The following is a 15,467-nucleotide window of genomic DNA, read 5'->3' as shown; positions in this document are numbered from 1 at the left end:
AGTAAACGAAAAGAAATCAAAACTAGTGCCCTCACAAGAGATAATATTCCTGGGTGCCAGCTTGAACACAACGGCCCAGATGGCTTATCTCACGCCAGACAAACAAGGACAACTGACTCAATACTTTCAATTGATGGCAACAAAGACCCAACTCCCTGCAAGAAAAATTCTGCAGGCCTTGGGTTACATGGCATCTTGCATACTACTAATTCCATATGCCAGACTGCATATGAGGAAACTACAATGGTACCTAAAGAGTGTATGGTCTCAACACTGTCAAAGTTTGGAAACAAACTTGTAAATCCAAAATAAACCAGAGAAAATCAAAAGGCACGGTAATCCAGAAACGAGGGAGACCAAGGCAATAGTAGTATTCTTTTTCCTGAAAACAAAAATAAAAGTTACAGCGTTTTCGCTACTGATACTTCAGTAGCTTCATCAGAGTGATACGAAGTGGCGCCAAAAATAATTGAAATACTTTGAGTACTTTGAAGTGATGTCACACCTGCAAACGTAACTTCCCTTTTAAAAACTATCTATCACAGCGTAAAATTGCATTAAATGAAAGACTTTAAGGCTGTAACATTGTTGCAGTTCTAAAAGAGCCTTAATATTTGTACAGGTTATAGAAAAAATATATATATGTGTATATCAATTTACTAAACCTGTGCTGACTATTGATGAATAATACGATGGTCACATTGTAACCAACTATTTGAAACACTAATGGATAAGTTGGAAACATTTCAGACACCAGACATGTAAATATTTGTAAGTGTTATAAAATGCCTGGGTCTGCATTTGATTATTAGATATCTATTACTGTAATCTAAAAAAATCTGTTTAAAATAGAAACCAATAATATATTTGTTAACCAATTATATGTATAAATATATTGTAACAAGTTTTATAGTTATATAAATATATTAAAAACATAAATTGAAGAATAAAAGTAAAATTGAAATAAAAAGTTAAATACTATTCCAATACAGCAAATAGTCATCTCATGTAACTTGTAAGTTACAAGAGGCAGACTTTAGACACTTAAATAAGAACTACAGGCTTTATTCAGGGTTTAAGAAGGTTAACACGTCTAAGGAGCATATGTCCCTGTTGAACAACCTCTGTAGTTTGCCAGTTAGAGTACTGAAACCAGACAAAGGGGGTGGTCTAGTAATCTTTGACAACAATGATTACAAAGACAAAATGGCATCTGTTTTAAATAATTCAGCATACACCCCATCATCCAAAAACGAAATGAATATAGTTTATTCTAGAAACAGGGGCTACCTCAGAGATTTATTCCTTTCTGGCAAAATTGACTTAGACACCTACCATTATATTGACATCACGTTCCCCAAGGTTCCAGTGATTTTTGGGATCCCAAAAATTCACAAGAATTTATATAATCCTCCTATGAGAGCCTTGATGGATGGTAGGTCATCTATGACCCACCCCTGTGCACGCCTGGTGGATAAAATCTTGAGTAAATACCTGAAACTCATTCCTCATATCTGTAAAGATTCCTGGTCCTTTCTTCGTGATATTAATAACATTACATTCGACCAAGCTTGCAACTTCCTCACTATAGATGTCGTCGATCTCTACACCTCCATCCCACACATTGAGGCCATTGAGTGGGTAGGCAACATACTTGCTGACCTGGGTGCCCCATCGACCGAAATTGATACTGTCTCTGAGTTATTAGACATTATTTTATCATCTAATTTCTTCATTTTCGACCAACAATATTACCTTCAAACACAAGGTATAGCAATGGGGTCACCATGTGGCACCAGTGTAGCAAACGCATTTGTTGCACATTGGGAAAAACAATTCATTTTACACAATAGTGACTTTAATCACCAGGTCATGTATTACACCAGATACCTGGACAACATCTTTATTCTATTTAAAGGAAATATTGGGGAAGCTGCAGCTTTGGTAGAATATATGAATAGTACCACCAGCTTCTTTAAGTTTACTTATCAGTTTTCGACCACAGGAATCGACTACTTGGATGTCAAACTCGAAAAGGATACTACAAGAGGCTTATTCCTGTCATCTATTTACAGGAAGCCAATTTATTGTAACTCATTTCTTCACTTTTCGAGCTTGCACCCTTATAAACAAAAACGATCAATAGTGAAAGGACAGCTTATCAGGGCTGCCAAAATGTGCAGTACAACTGAAAGCTTTGAAGAAGAATGCCTCACACTGGCTGGAATGTTTTCTAGCCGGGACTATCCTGACTCATTAATAACAGAATTAACACATGAAGTCAGAAACAAAAGAGACTCAGGTTTACATGCCCCTTTGTTAAACAGCAGTGTTCTAAACACAAATGACGTCCTAGACACTTTAGAGACTTGCTTAAGTATGATTGAAAACAGTGACAGTGTTAATAGAACTGATGTGAGTCCTAAGTTCACTACTAGTTTCATTACTACCTTTAACACAGATTCTACCTTAATACGGTCTATCATTTATAAGAATTTGTATTTTATTACCAGTAACTCTCAACTTCTTGAGAAACTAGGTAGTAATCCATTAATAGTTTACAGAAGAGGCAATAACCTGAAAAGTCTCCTAGAGAGAAATAACAACAATGACTCAAACGCAAGGGCACCTTTACATGCAGTCATTGTAACTGGTGTAAATATTTAAAGACAGGTTCAACATTTCAAATCAGGGGTAGAAATTATAACATCTATCACAAAATGAATTGTGACACCAGATCAATAGTCTACTTAGCTTTTTGTGACTGTTGTCCAGCATACTATGTTGGTAAAACGGATCAAAAGTTTAAAGATAGAATCTACCAGCATTGCTATGCTATTAGAAAAAGGAAAATTGACAATGCCTTAGCCAAGCATATTATTAACTATGAAGGGCACAACTTTCATTTTATGGCCATAGACCATGTTCCCCACAACATCAGGGGAGGCCCTAGTGCATTGATTCTAGAAACTAAGGAACTTGAATGGCAAATAAAACTAGAGGCTTTTAACAGTCCTGGTTTAAATGAACAGTGTAACATCTCCTGCCTCTTGAAACTTAAAAGTTACATGAGATGACTATTTGCTGTATTGGAATAGTATTTAACTTTTTATTTCAATTTTACTTTTATTCTTCAATTTATGTTTTTAATATATTTATATAACTATAAAACTTGTTACAATATATTTATACATATAATTGGTTAACAAATATATTATTGGTTTCTATTTTAAACAGTTTTTTTTAGATTACAGTAATAGATATCTAATAATCAAATGTAGACCCAGGCATTTTATAACACTTACAAATATTTACATGTCTGGTGTCTGAAATGTTTCCAACTTATCCATTAGTGTTTCAAATAGTTGGTTACAATGTGACCATCGTATTATTCATCAATAGTCAGCACAGGTTTAGTAAATTGATATACACATATATATATTTTTTCTATAACCTGTACAAATATTAAGGCTCTTTTAGAACTGCAACAATGTTACAGCCTTAAAGTTTTGCATTTAATGCAATTTTACGCTGTGATAGATAGTTTTTAAAAGGGAAGTTACGTTTGCAGGTGTGACATCACTTCAAAGTACTCAAAGTATTTCAATTATTTTTGGCGCCACTTCGTATCACTCTGATGAAGCTACTGAAGTATCAGTAGCGAAAATGCTGTAACTTTTATTTTTGTTTTCAGGAAAAAGAATACTACTATTGCCTTGGTCTCCCTCGTTTCTGGATTACCGTGCCTTTTGATTTTCTAAAGTTTGGAAACAGTTATTCCACTAATTCCTTGCCTTCAACAGGAGTTTCGATGGTGGGCTCAAGCTTGTCACCTCAACAAGCGACAGCCTTTTACTCAACCCACAGCCAGGCAAACACTGACAGCAGATGCATCGGATTACACCTGGGGAGCACACATGGCAGGAAAATGTATTCAGGGCGAGTGGCCCACAGAACAAAGGCATCTTCACATCACTCAAAAAGAGATGCTAGCTGTACAAAATGCCCTTATAGCTTTCAAGGACCTGCTGCATCCAGGACAACTATTACTAAAGACAGACAACACCACAGTTAAGGGGGCACACACTCCTACCCCCTCTGCAGACAGGCCATGACCTTGTGGAACATAGCTCTAGACTACCAAGTTCATCTGCAAGCACAGTTCCTGCCAGGCGAGAAAAACACACTGGCAGACAACTTAAGCAGAAACATCATGGATCCCCACGAATGGGAATTGAATCCGCAAATATTCAGAATGATAACACAGAAGTGGTGGAGCCCGGACATAGATCTGTTTGCATCCCCAATGAACTGCCAGCTACAGAAATTCTGCACAAGGAGTTACCATCCACAAGCATGGAAAGTGGATGCCCTCTCATTCAGCTGGAAAAACCTGCAAGTATACTCTTTCCCACCTCTACCTCTCCTTCCAAAGGTACTCCTAAAAGCCAGGCAAGAAGAGCCAAAGATGATCCTGATTGCACCAGACTGGCCATGGCAGCACTGGTACCCAATCTTAAAGAACTCAGCACAAGAACCACCCTGGATTTTGCCTCAAATCCCTCATTTGCTGACTCAGCACAACAATCAGATACTTCACAGCCAGCTAAAGACCTAATTCCTTTGTCAAGCAAGCAATGCCTCTCGCCAAATCTGTTATGGATGTCATTCTGGAGGCCAGAAGGCCTAGTACCAGGAAAGCCTATTTGGATAAATGGAAGAGATTCTGTGCCTGGAACCAGGCTCACAGCCTTGACCCTCTTGTCCCAAACATTCCTCAGATTCTACAATATTTAACTGAGATGCTGGACAAGGGCCTCTCCTTTTCATCCATCAAGATCCACGCCTCTGCCATTTCTGCTTATTACAACACGGATCCACCAATTTTCTCTAATCCTTTACTCAAACAATACCTCAGAGGGGCTAAAAACATAAGTCCGCCCCGTAGAGCACCTACTCCAACTTGGGACCTTCACTTTGTTTTGAAAAAATTAACCTTACCTCCTTTTGAGCCTGCTAACACAGCAAAATTAAAATATATCTCTTGGAAAACTGCTCTGCTACTAGCAATTACATCAGCACGAAGAGTTTCAGAATTACAGGCACTAATGGCAGTGGAACCTTTCCTCATTTTCCACCAGGACAGGGTGTCTTTAAGAACTAACCCTATGTTTATGCCAAAGGTAGTATCAAGTGTGGCTCTAAACCAAATTATTCACTTGCCAACTTTTTATCCAAAACCACAGAATAAAGGGGAAAGACTACTGCATTCTTTGGACATTCACAGGCAGCTACACTTCTACTTGGACAAAATCAAAGCTTTCAGAAAATCTGAACAATTATTGGTAGCATATGCTGCAGGAGCACAGGGAAAAGCCATTTCAAAACGCACTATTTCTAAATGGATAGGACATTGTATACGTTTCTGCTATACACACCATGGGAAACCTGTACCTAGCAGCATTAGATGTCCTTCAAGGGTGCATCTGCAGTCCTAACATATGGGTTGTCCTGCCTCAGGCAGCCCTTCGGTCGGCCGGATTCCAAAGTCTGGGTCTGGCCTCGGCTGATGTCGCACTTCACCCGACGTCATAGCTGCTGGGGTATAACGGCATCAGCCGACGCCATTTTCCTCAGTCTTTCTTGCCGCGCGGTGCCCGAAGCAGAAGCTGTTCGCAAGTGCCGGTCGGTCAGATCCAGAGATTTCTACTACCGAAGACTTCTAAAAGCTAAGTACCCGTTGGGGACTCTTTCTTGCCTCAGCCGATGTCAGACAAAGTAAATAATTGTTTAACTTGTGGGAAACAAATACCTCATAAGGATTTCCACTCTTACTGCCTTCCTTGTTTAGGCCCAGACCATGTCGTATCAGCTTGTCTAGCCTGTGCTTCCTTCAACCGACGGACGCTTAGACGTCGGTCGGAGTTTGCAGAGGAGTTTTTTGGTCCCGCTTTTGCATACAAAATGCCGTCGGAGACTCCGACTACACAATTGGCTAAAAAGCGTAAGGAAAAGGACCGACACTTTCGCGGTCCGCGGTTTCGCTGAAACCACGGTTAGGCCAACGCGAGTGTCTCGGTTTCGGCTGAAACCGAGTCCTCGGTTCTTCCTTCGGCCGAAAGCATGCCTCCGATAGCCGAGGCCTCACAGAGCATGGCTGAATCTGCGACTGAAATTACCCCTACTGAAGCAGGCACCCAGGATTTATCAGATACTATTCCTTTAGACATATCTACCCCTGCACGTGGGGCTGCTAGACTAGACCCCCTGCATCTATGTCTATCAAGGCTTTTTCCAGGGCTAAAGCAGCTAAATCTTCTAAGGCCTTACCTGCTAAAACTCCCTCACACAGGCCTACCTCTAGTTCCCAAATGCTCAGCCTGGCTGAGGATCTCATTTCTTTGATCAGGGGATCCCAACCTCACCCAGACAGGGCCTCTCAACCCCCTCTAGATAAGAGGCCTAGAACTGAACCCCCGGAACCTGTTTCTACAGACTATTCCTCGGATGACTCAGATATTACAGACCCTCAGGAAGGCCCATATTCTCCTTATGAGGATTCTGATGCAGAAGACTCCATTCCTTCTGCTTCTCCTCCTGAAGAATTTTCTTTTGGGGAAACCTTACATGCTATGAGGGAACACTTGCAATGGCTGGGCCAGGATTTTTCAGATTCAAGGAAAAGGCTAAGGACTTTTTTACATTTACCACAGCATAGGCCTTTAACCATTCCTCCAGTACTAACAGTTGTTGATGATGCATATAATGATGCCTGTACTGCCCCTGATTCTCTTCCTCTGGCCCCTGCCAAGCCTGACAGATATTACAGGGTCCCGGACACACACTACCATTTGTATAAGGCTCCTGTTGCAGATCCTGAAACCATTTCACAGGGCCCCAAAGCTGTGGCAGCTGCCTCTGCCAAAAACCCTCTCCCCTCTGAAAGGGAATCTAGAGCATTAGAGATGGGGTAAAAAGGTTTATACTTCTGCTACTCTTTCGGCCAGGGCCTTAAACTGTCAATTTCACATGATTCAGTACCAGGAATTTTTGTTAGATCAGCTAAATAAAAAACTGTCCTCTCCTGAACCTATAGACCGCAAGTCCCTTCAGGATTTGGTACATAACTCTCAGCAGGTCAGTAACCATTTCTTAAAATGTGGCTATGATGCACTGGAGGCTTCCTTTAGATCAGCTATGACTGGAACAGTGATTAGAAGGCATGCCTGGTTAAAAGATCAATCCTTACCAGACCATGTTAAGTCAAAACTCCTAGATGCTCCTATGGAGAAACAAAGTTTGTTTGGCTCCCTTGCACAGCAGGTTCTAAAGAAGGTGGAAGAAAAAGCAAAATCTGTCCAAACAGTCAAGGATTTCTTACAGGTCCAACCTCCGAGGTTTAGCAGAATTTGGCCTCCGAAGAATTGGTCCTTTCCAGACTCCTCCAGAGCACAGAGAGGCAGAAATAGACGCCCAAGAGGCAGAGGTCAATCCAGGGGTGCCTACAGGGGACGTCAGTGGCAGCCTAACAACCAGAGAAGTACTGCCACAGATTCAGCTACAACCACTTCCACAGGACAGACACAATGACTTGGCTCTGATTCCGCCTACCAGGGAACAACTGGAAGCACCCTTGGGCGGAAAACTAGCCTTATTTTCCGTAAACTGGCACTACATTACAGGAGACAAATGGACTTTACAAACAATAGACAAAGGCTACAGGTTTCACTTCCACACTCTACCAAAAAAGAGAGGAATGCCAAACCTACCACCAAGCCAAAAAACAAACGCTCTAAGACAAATCAACAACCTACTGAGGATGAGAGCTATAGAAAAGGTACCGCCTATGGAACAAGGCCAAGGATTTTACTCCAGGCTTTTCCTTGTACCAAGAAAAGAAAATCAATGGAGACCTATTCTCGACCTGTCCGCTCTGAACACATACCTCATTGTCCCAAAATTCAAAATGCTGACCCTACAGCAACTTCTTCCCATGCTGGGCAAGGAGTCTTGGCTGGTGACTCTAGATCTCAAGGAGGCATACCTGCACGTCCCTATATGATCAGATTGCAGAAGACACCTCAGATTTCTTGCAGGATCAGAGCATTATCAATTCTCAGCATTGCCCTTTGGCTTATCTACTGCGCCCAGAGTATTCACGAAATGCCTGGCATCAGTAATTGCTCATTGCAGGCTTCAGGGAATTCAAATTTACCCATACCTGGACGACTGCCTAATACAAGCGGACAACAAGACAAAATTAACAAAAGATTTGGAAAAGGTCATACAACTGCTGCAAGCCTTGGGATACACAGTCAGCATGAAAAAGTCAAGATTAGTACCATCCCAAAGGATAACATTCTTGGGTGCAGAACTGGATACATCAACTCAGATGGCCTTTATCACAGAAGAAAAACAAAAGCAACTACCAGTCTATTTCATGACATTAACAACACAGACTCAGCTTACTGCAAGGAAAGTCCTGCAAGCCCTGGGTTACATGGCATCCTGCATAATATTGATTCCGCATGCCAGACTGCATATGAGAAAGTTGCAATGGTACCTAAGGAATGTATGGTCTCAACACAAGCACAGTCTAGAAGCCCAGATTCCAATAATTCCATGCCTGAAGCAAGAATTCCTGTGGTGGGCTCAGGCCTGTCAGTTGAACAGAGGATTGCCTTTCCACAAACCTCATCCAAGCCAGACCATCACCACGGACGCCTCAGACCTAGGCTGGGGGCACACATGGTGGACAAGTGTATACAAGGCCTATGGACCCAAGACCAGCTGAATCTACACATAAATCAAAAGGAGATGCTGGCAGTGAAACATGCAATCCAGGCATTCAGACCATTTCTTCAACAAGGTCACCTGCTGATAAGGACGGACAATACCACAGTCATGTGGTACATCAACAAACAGGGAGGTACACACTCATATCCTCTATGCCGGATGGCAATGGACCTGTGGAATGTGGCCCTGAATCTCAACATTCAACTCCAGGCCAGATTTGTACCAGGAAAAGAAAATTCACTAGCAGACACCTTAAGCAGAACTACCACGGATGCTCACGAATGGATGCTGCATCCAGATATCTTCAAAACCATAACAAAGAAATGGGGACTACCAGAGATAGACCTGTTCGCCTCCCCACACAACCACCAATTGAAGAAATTCTGCACAAGAGCATACCACCCACTTGCTTGGAGGGTGGACTCCCTTTACTTCAGCTGGAAAAACCTGACAGCATATGCATTCCCACCTCTTCCTTTGATGTACAAAGTCCTACTGAAGATCAAAGAGGATCAGCCAAGGATAATCCTGATAGCTCCAGACTGGCCGAGGCAACATTGGTACCCGCTACTGAGAAGCATGTCTTGGACACATGCATGGCCTCTACCTCTATGTCCTTTACTTCTAACACAGAACAACTACAAGATCCTACATCCAAACTTGAAAACACTACAGCTAGCTGCTTGGAATATTGCATAAAACAAAATAACCCAGATTTATCTCAGAGGGTTAAGGACATTATCCTGGAGGCTCGCAGACCCTCCACAAGGAAGACTTATTCAGCCAAATGGAAAAGATACCTCATTTGGAGTGCAGCAAAAGGAGAAAATGTATCATTAGCAAACTTAGCTAACATCCTGGAATACTTAGCAGAACTTTTCCACAATGGCCTGTCTTACTCCTCCATCAAGATTCATGCATCAGCAATTTCAGCAGAATACAACATGGATACTTCTGTCTTCTCTCATCCTCTACTCAGGCAGTTCCTGGGAGGAATCAAAAATGTAAAGCCTCCAAGGAAACCACCTTTGCCTACATGGGATCTCAACTTTATGCTGGAAAAGTTAACACTTCCCCCTTTTGAACCAGCAGCAACAGCAGACCTACAGTTCTTATCTTGGAAAACTGCTTTCCTGCTTGCAATCACTTCAGCAAGAAGGGTATCTGAGTTACAGGCATTAATGGCAGTACAGCCCTTCCTTATCTTCCATCAGGATAGAGTGTCTCTGAGAACTAACCCTACTTTTATGCCAAAAGTGGTCTCCAGAGTATCATTGAACCAAGCGATTCATGTACCTACATTCTTCCCCAACCCACAGAACAGGGGGGAAAGACTACTACATACCTTGGATGTGCACAGACAATTACGCTACTATCTGGACAGAACTAAGACCAACAGAAAAACTGACCAGCTTCTGGTAGCATATGCAACAGGAATGCAAGGAAAAGCAATTTCAAAACAGACAATCTCAAAATGGATAGGAAATTGCATTAGATTTTGCTACTCTTTTCATGGAAAGACAACTCCAGAAAATATCAGGCCTCACTCCACAAGAGCTACAGCCACCACTACAGCTTTCCTACGAGGAGTGGCTACCAAAGACATTTTAGAAGCTGCTACTTGGAGCTCCGTGCATACATTTGCCAAGCATTATAATCTTCCTTTATATTCCAGATCCCGAGCAGATTTTGCAACTGCTGTTTTGCAAGGGGTCTTAACTACACCATCATTATCTTAGTACCTCCTCCCCCAGTTTGGCTATGGTATTCTACCCATATGTTAGGACTGCAGATGCATCCTTGAAGGACATAGTACAGTTTTGTACCTACCATAAATGTAGATGTCCGATAGGTATGCATCTGCAGTCAGGATTACCCACCCTCCATCCCCTCTGTGGTATTCCTAGGGTACTTACCCCTCTTTTAGCTAGCTGGGGGAATCTGTTATGGTGTATTTGTTTGTATATATGTATATATATATATATATATATATATATATATATATATGGGAATCTATTATGGTGTATTTGTTTGTATATATGTATATATATATATATATATATATATATATTTTTTTTTTGCTCTCTACTGTTTGGAATTATTTGCATTTATCCAAATTTAGCCTTTCTAGAGGGCACCTGACATCTGGGGCAAGAAACACTGAGGAAAATGGCGTTGGCTGATGCCTGTATACCCCAGCAGCTATGACGTCGGATGAAGTGCGACATCAGCCGAGGCCAGACCCAGACTTTGGAATCCGGCCGACCGAAGGGCTGCCTGAGGCAGGACAACCCATATGTTAGGACTGCAGATGCATACCTATCGGACATCTACATTTATGGTAGGTACAAAACTGTACTATCTCACTCCACCAGGGCAACAGCCAATTCAACTGCCTACCTCAGAGGAGTACCTACCAAGGATATTTTGGAAGCAGCAACATGGAATTCTGTGCATACTTTCACAAAACATTACCATTTGCCTTTATACTCCAAATCCAGAGCTGGCTTCGCCACTGTTGTGCTGCAGGGCCTTATAGCCACCCCTAATGCCTTACAGAACCAGCCACCCTACCTCAGTTTTGGGATTCCACCCAAGTGTAATGACTGCAGCAGTGTAACACGATGAACATAGTACAGTTTTGTACCTACCATAAATGTAGATGTTCGAGTGTAAACACTGCTGCAGTCCAGGTTACCCACCCTTTTTCCCCTCTTACTTGCTGGTACGTACCTATGTCTTCCACCCTTTACTACCTATGGGGATAATTTGCTGGTAACTGAATGTTGTTGTTTGTTTTTCTTATGTATACTTTACCAGCAATTTGAATTGCCTACCTATTTGGGGGCATCTGACATCTGGGGCAAGAAAAACTGAAGAAAATGGCGTAGGCTGCATCTTATATACCCCTGCCGCACTGACATCAGGGAGGAGGCGACAGCAACCGACGCCGGACCAAGACTTTGGAACTCAGGCCAGCTGGGGAACTGCCTGACGGCAGGATAACCCAAGTGTAATGACTGCAGCAGTGTTTACACTCGAACATCTACATTTATGGTAGGTACAAAACTGTACTTTCTCACTGTGTTTGAGTGGGTTTCCTCCGGGTACTCCGGTTTCCACCCACATTCCAAAGACATGCATCTGAAGCATTTCTCCCCAGGCCTCCGCTGAAAACAGGCTCTGTGGAACCTAGTCGGACTTTCCTGGTCAGCAAATGATAAAATAAAAAATAAAATGTTATAGGTTCATAGGTTCATAGATTCCTACTAGGCTATCTGCCCTAGGGCATTTATAAGCCTAGCCAGAGTATGTTTGGCTTTCGCCACCCATTTTAAATTAATTTTGCTATGCCCTTTTTTGAGGTTAGTATACTGTGCCTCTGTCTAACAGTGACACAGAAGTGATACCCAGGCTAAACCTACGATCTCCCATCCACTCATCAAGATTCCTCTTGAAGAGAGTCAATGAGGGACTCTGCCTAACCTGGACTGGGATTTTATTCCAGAGTGGAGGGAGCCTCTGGGTTATGAATCTGTCCCTCCAGCATGTCCTATTTATTTCAGTGCTGAGGTTCAAGTCTCTCGAGCGTGTAGCTCGATGGGATTTGGATTTTTTGAGGTGCAGCATGTCCCTTAATTGTGGGTTGGACATGGCTTTATACGTCAGGCACAGATCGCCTCTGAGCAGGCGGTATGCCACTGGAGTAGAGCTGGAGTTTCTTTAACCGGGCAGCATATGGCATCTGTTTGAGCCCTTTGATCCTCTTGGTGAGGTACTTTTGGGGTCTTTCCAGTTGCTGCAGGTGTTTGGTAAGGTACATCCCAAAAGGGGCATTGTACTCGATTATGGGCCTGATGAGGGATGAGTAAAGAGGCACGATGACCTCCCCTGATCTAGATGTGAATCCCTTCATGATTAGGTGGGCTATATAAAATGTTTTTCTCACCACTTTGGTCACGTGGTTGTCAAATGAGAGATTGCTATCAACTTGGTTCCCCAGGTCCCTAATTACTTCTTCTGTACTTAATGGATTACCACCTATGTGGTAATTTGTGGGCACTTTGTTTTTGCTAAAGGGGATGACTATACACTTTTTGGCGTTTAGCTTGAGGCCATGGCTCTGGCACCAGTTGTCTGTTTCTATGAGGCCCTTTTGGAGGATGCTTGTGTCGGCTGGAGAGTCTATTATGGTGCCCAGTTTGCAGTCATCTGCAAACTTGGTCAGCCACAGTCCTTCCATGTTGGCCTGTACCTCCGAGAAATATATACTGAACAAGAGAGGTCCCAGGACTGAGCCTTGTGGGATGCCACTTGTAACTGGTTTGGAGTCTGACATGGCTCCAGCAATTCTAACCATGTGGGTTCTGTCCTTGAGCCAGTTTGCAACCCATCTAGTGACATAGGGGTTTATATTTAAGCTGGTGAGCTTATCTATAATGCCCGAGTGGGGTATTGTATCAAAGGCTTTTGCGAGGTCCAGGTAGGCTGTGTGGACCACCTTCCCTTCGTCAATGGCCTTGGTGACGGTTTCAAAGAAGTCAACCAGGTTTAAGAGGCAGGATCTGCCCTTAAAGCCAAACTGGGTAGGATCCAGTGTCTCTATGTCCCCAGTATCTTTATTTATGAGGTCCATGATGATCCTTTCCGTAGCTTTGCAGACCAAGGTAGTCAGTTATGGGGCGATAGTTTCCAGGATCCGTTGAGGCACCACCTTTGTGGAGAGGGACCACTGTTGCTGTATGCCACTCTTTGAGTACATATCCTGTAGTAAGGCTGAGATTGAATAGTAATTTTATGTTTGGGTTTAGCTCTTCTTGGAGTTCATGTAGGACGCAGCCCGGGACACCGTCTAGTCCCATTGATTCTGTGTTTTTTGCTTTGGAGAGGGTGGCTCTTACCTGAGCATCTGAGATGTCAGGGGGGGTAGCACTCTGCTGGGATAGATATTTGCCCTTTTGGTGGGGAGGGGGGGGGAGTTTGCGCTGAACCTGTCAGCTAGGATGTTGCCAGTGTCTGTGGGTTCGGTGTATTTTTTGTCATTTTGGACTAATTCTGAGCATATCTGGGTATTCCCAACCAGGTTCCTAACATAACTAAAGAAAGCCTTGTGATTATCCTTAGTGTCCTGTGCAATTTTTCTCTCGAAGCTGGCCTTAGACGATTTTATGAGTGCCCGTAGTTTTTTGTTAATACTGATCAGAGATGCCTTCCCTTTTTGGGATTTTGCTCTATCATGTAGTAACTTCCTCCTTCTATTGTGTAGTTTGTTTATGGCTGGGGTCCACCAGAGAGGACGTCTGCCTTTGGAGGATTGGGTCTTGGTTTTATTTGGGATTGCATGATCAATGCATTCCTGAAGGTGTTCATAGAATGCATTTATAAAGGATTATGCGGTCTGGGCCATATTTTCCACAGGCCCGGGGGCTTTGAAGGATTCCACCTCGGTTTTGAGGAGTGTGAAATTTGCTTTAGAGAAGTTTTTCACTGTGGTTTTCTGGGCAGGGGGTGGGGTCAGGATGTGAATATTCAGTTGGATTAGTTTATGGTCTGATCTTACCAGTGAGGGATACACTTCTGGTCTGGAGCATAGAGTCCCCATGTTGGTGATGATCAGGTCCAGTATGTTTGCCCCTCTTGTGGGAGTGGTAACAAGTTGTTCCATAGCATTTGAGTTTATGAATTCTAGGAACCTTTGGGATAGGGTGTTGGAGCTAGAGTAATGCTCCCAGTCTATATTTGGGTAGTTGAAGTCGCCCAATATAATGGTGTTTGGAGAGACCTTCATATTTTCCAGTGTTCTCAGGAAGGCTGAGTGGGGTTCCTGTGTTTGGTAGGGTGGTCTGTAGCAGGCTATAAACTGGAAGGCAGTTTTACCCACTGTTAGTTGCACATGGATAGTCTCTGATGCTTCGTGCTGTGCCACCAACCTGGAGGTGTGGGTATGTTTGATGAATATTGACACTCCCCCTCCTTTTGTAGTTCGGTCCAAGTTTTGTGGCCGAAAAGCATGGTATGAGGTATAACCTGGTAGTGCTGCGGTGCTCTCGGGAGCCCTGAACCAGGTTTCTGTTACTGCACAGATATCGATGTTCTCCATGCTAAGGAGAGTTTCGAGTGCGTGCATCTTGAGGTTTAGACTTCTGGCGTTGAGTAGCATTACTCTTAGTTTCTTATCCCTTGTGATACCTATGGAGGTGGGTTTGTCTTTTGAGCCTTGCCTAAAAAAGGCACTATGGGGGTAGCAAGAGCCTTTGCCAATATCCGAAAGCCCAGGGGTGACAGGTGCAAGCTGTCCTTAACGAAGCATCATGGCTTGTCGAGCATATCATCCCAGGCTGACAGGCATTGGATCCCCTTTGAATGACACCAGTACTTCAGCCAGATGTTGAAATTGATCATCTTGTCTTCATATTGTGGCATCATTCTTGGTGAGGGTAAGATGCTACTCAAGGTCAGGGTCATACCGGCCTGGGCTACATGCTCAGAGAGCTCCTCTATGTCTCTTTTCATGTAGTCCAGGGAGGTACGTCTCAGGTCATTCACACCACCATGGACAATGACTAAGTCATATTTGTACTTGCCTAGCGCCCGACAGGCTGCTCACCGTGACCTTCTCCTTGTTCAGCCTTGTGAGCGGGACGTCAGTGTGCCTGACAATAGAGTCACCT

The 15,467-nt window shown here is 43.1% G+C and overlaps 1 protein-coding gene across 1 annotated transcript in view; it reads left to right on the top strand.

Annotated features, from left to right (window-relative positions):
* Positions 1–15,467, top strand: part of NDUFAF3 (NADH:ubiquinone oxidoreductase complex assembly factor 3) — a 439,874-nt gene that overhangs the window by 212,936 nt on the left and 211,471 nt on the right. The gene's annotated exons all lie outside the window — the stretch shown is intronic.

The sequence above is a fragment of the Protopterus annectens genome, chromosome 7.part1 (assembly GCF_019279795.1).
Source record: "Protopterus annectens isolate FY-2018-M chromosome 7.part1, PAN1.0, whole genome shotgun sequence".
Lineage (NCBI taxonomy): Eukaryota > Metazoa > Chordata > Ceratodontiformes > Protopteridae > Protopterus > Protopterus annectens.
This window is presented reverse-complemented; position numbering and strand designations above follow the sequence as displayed.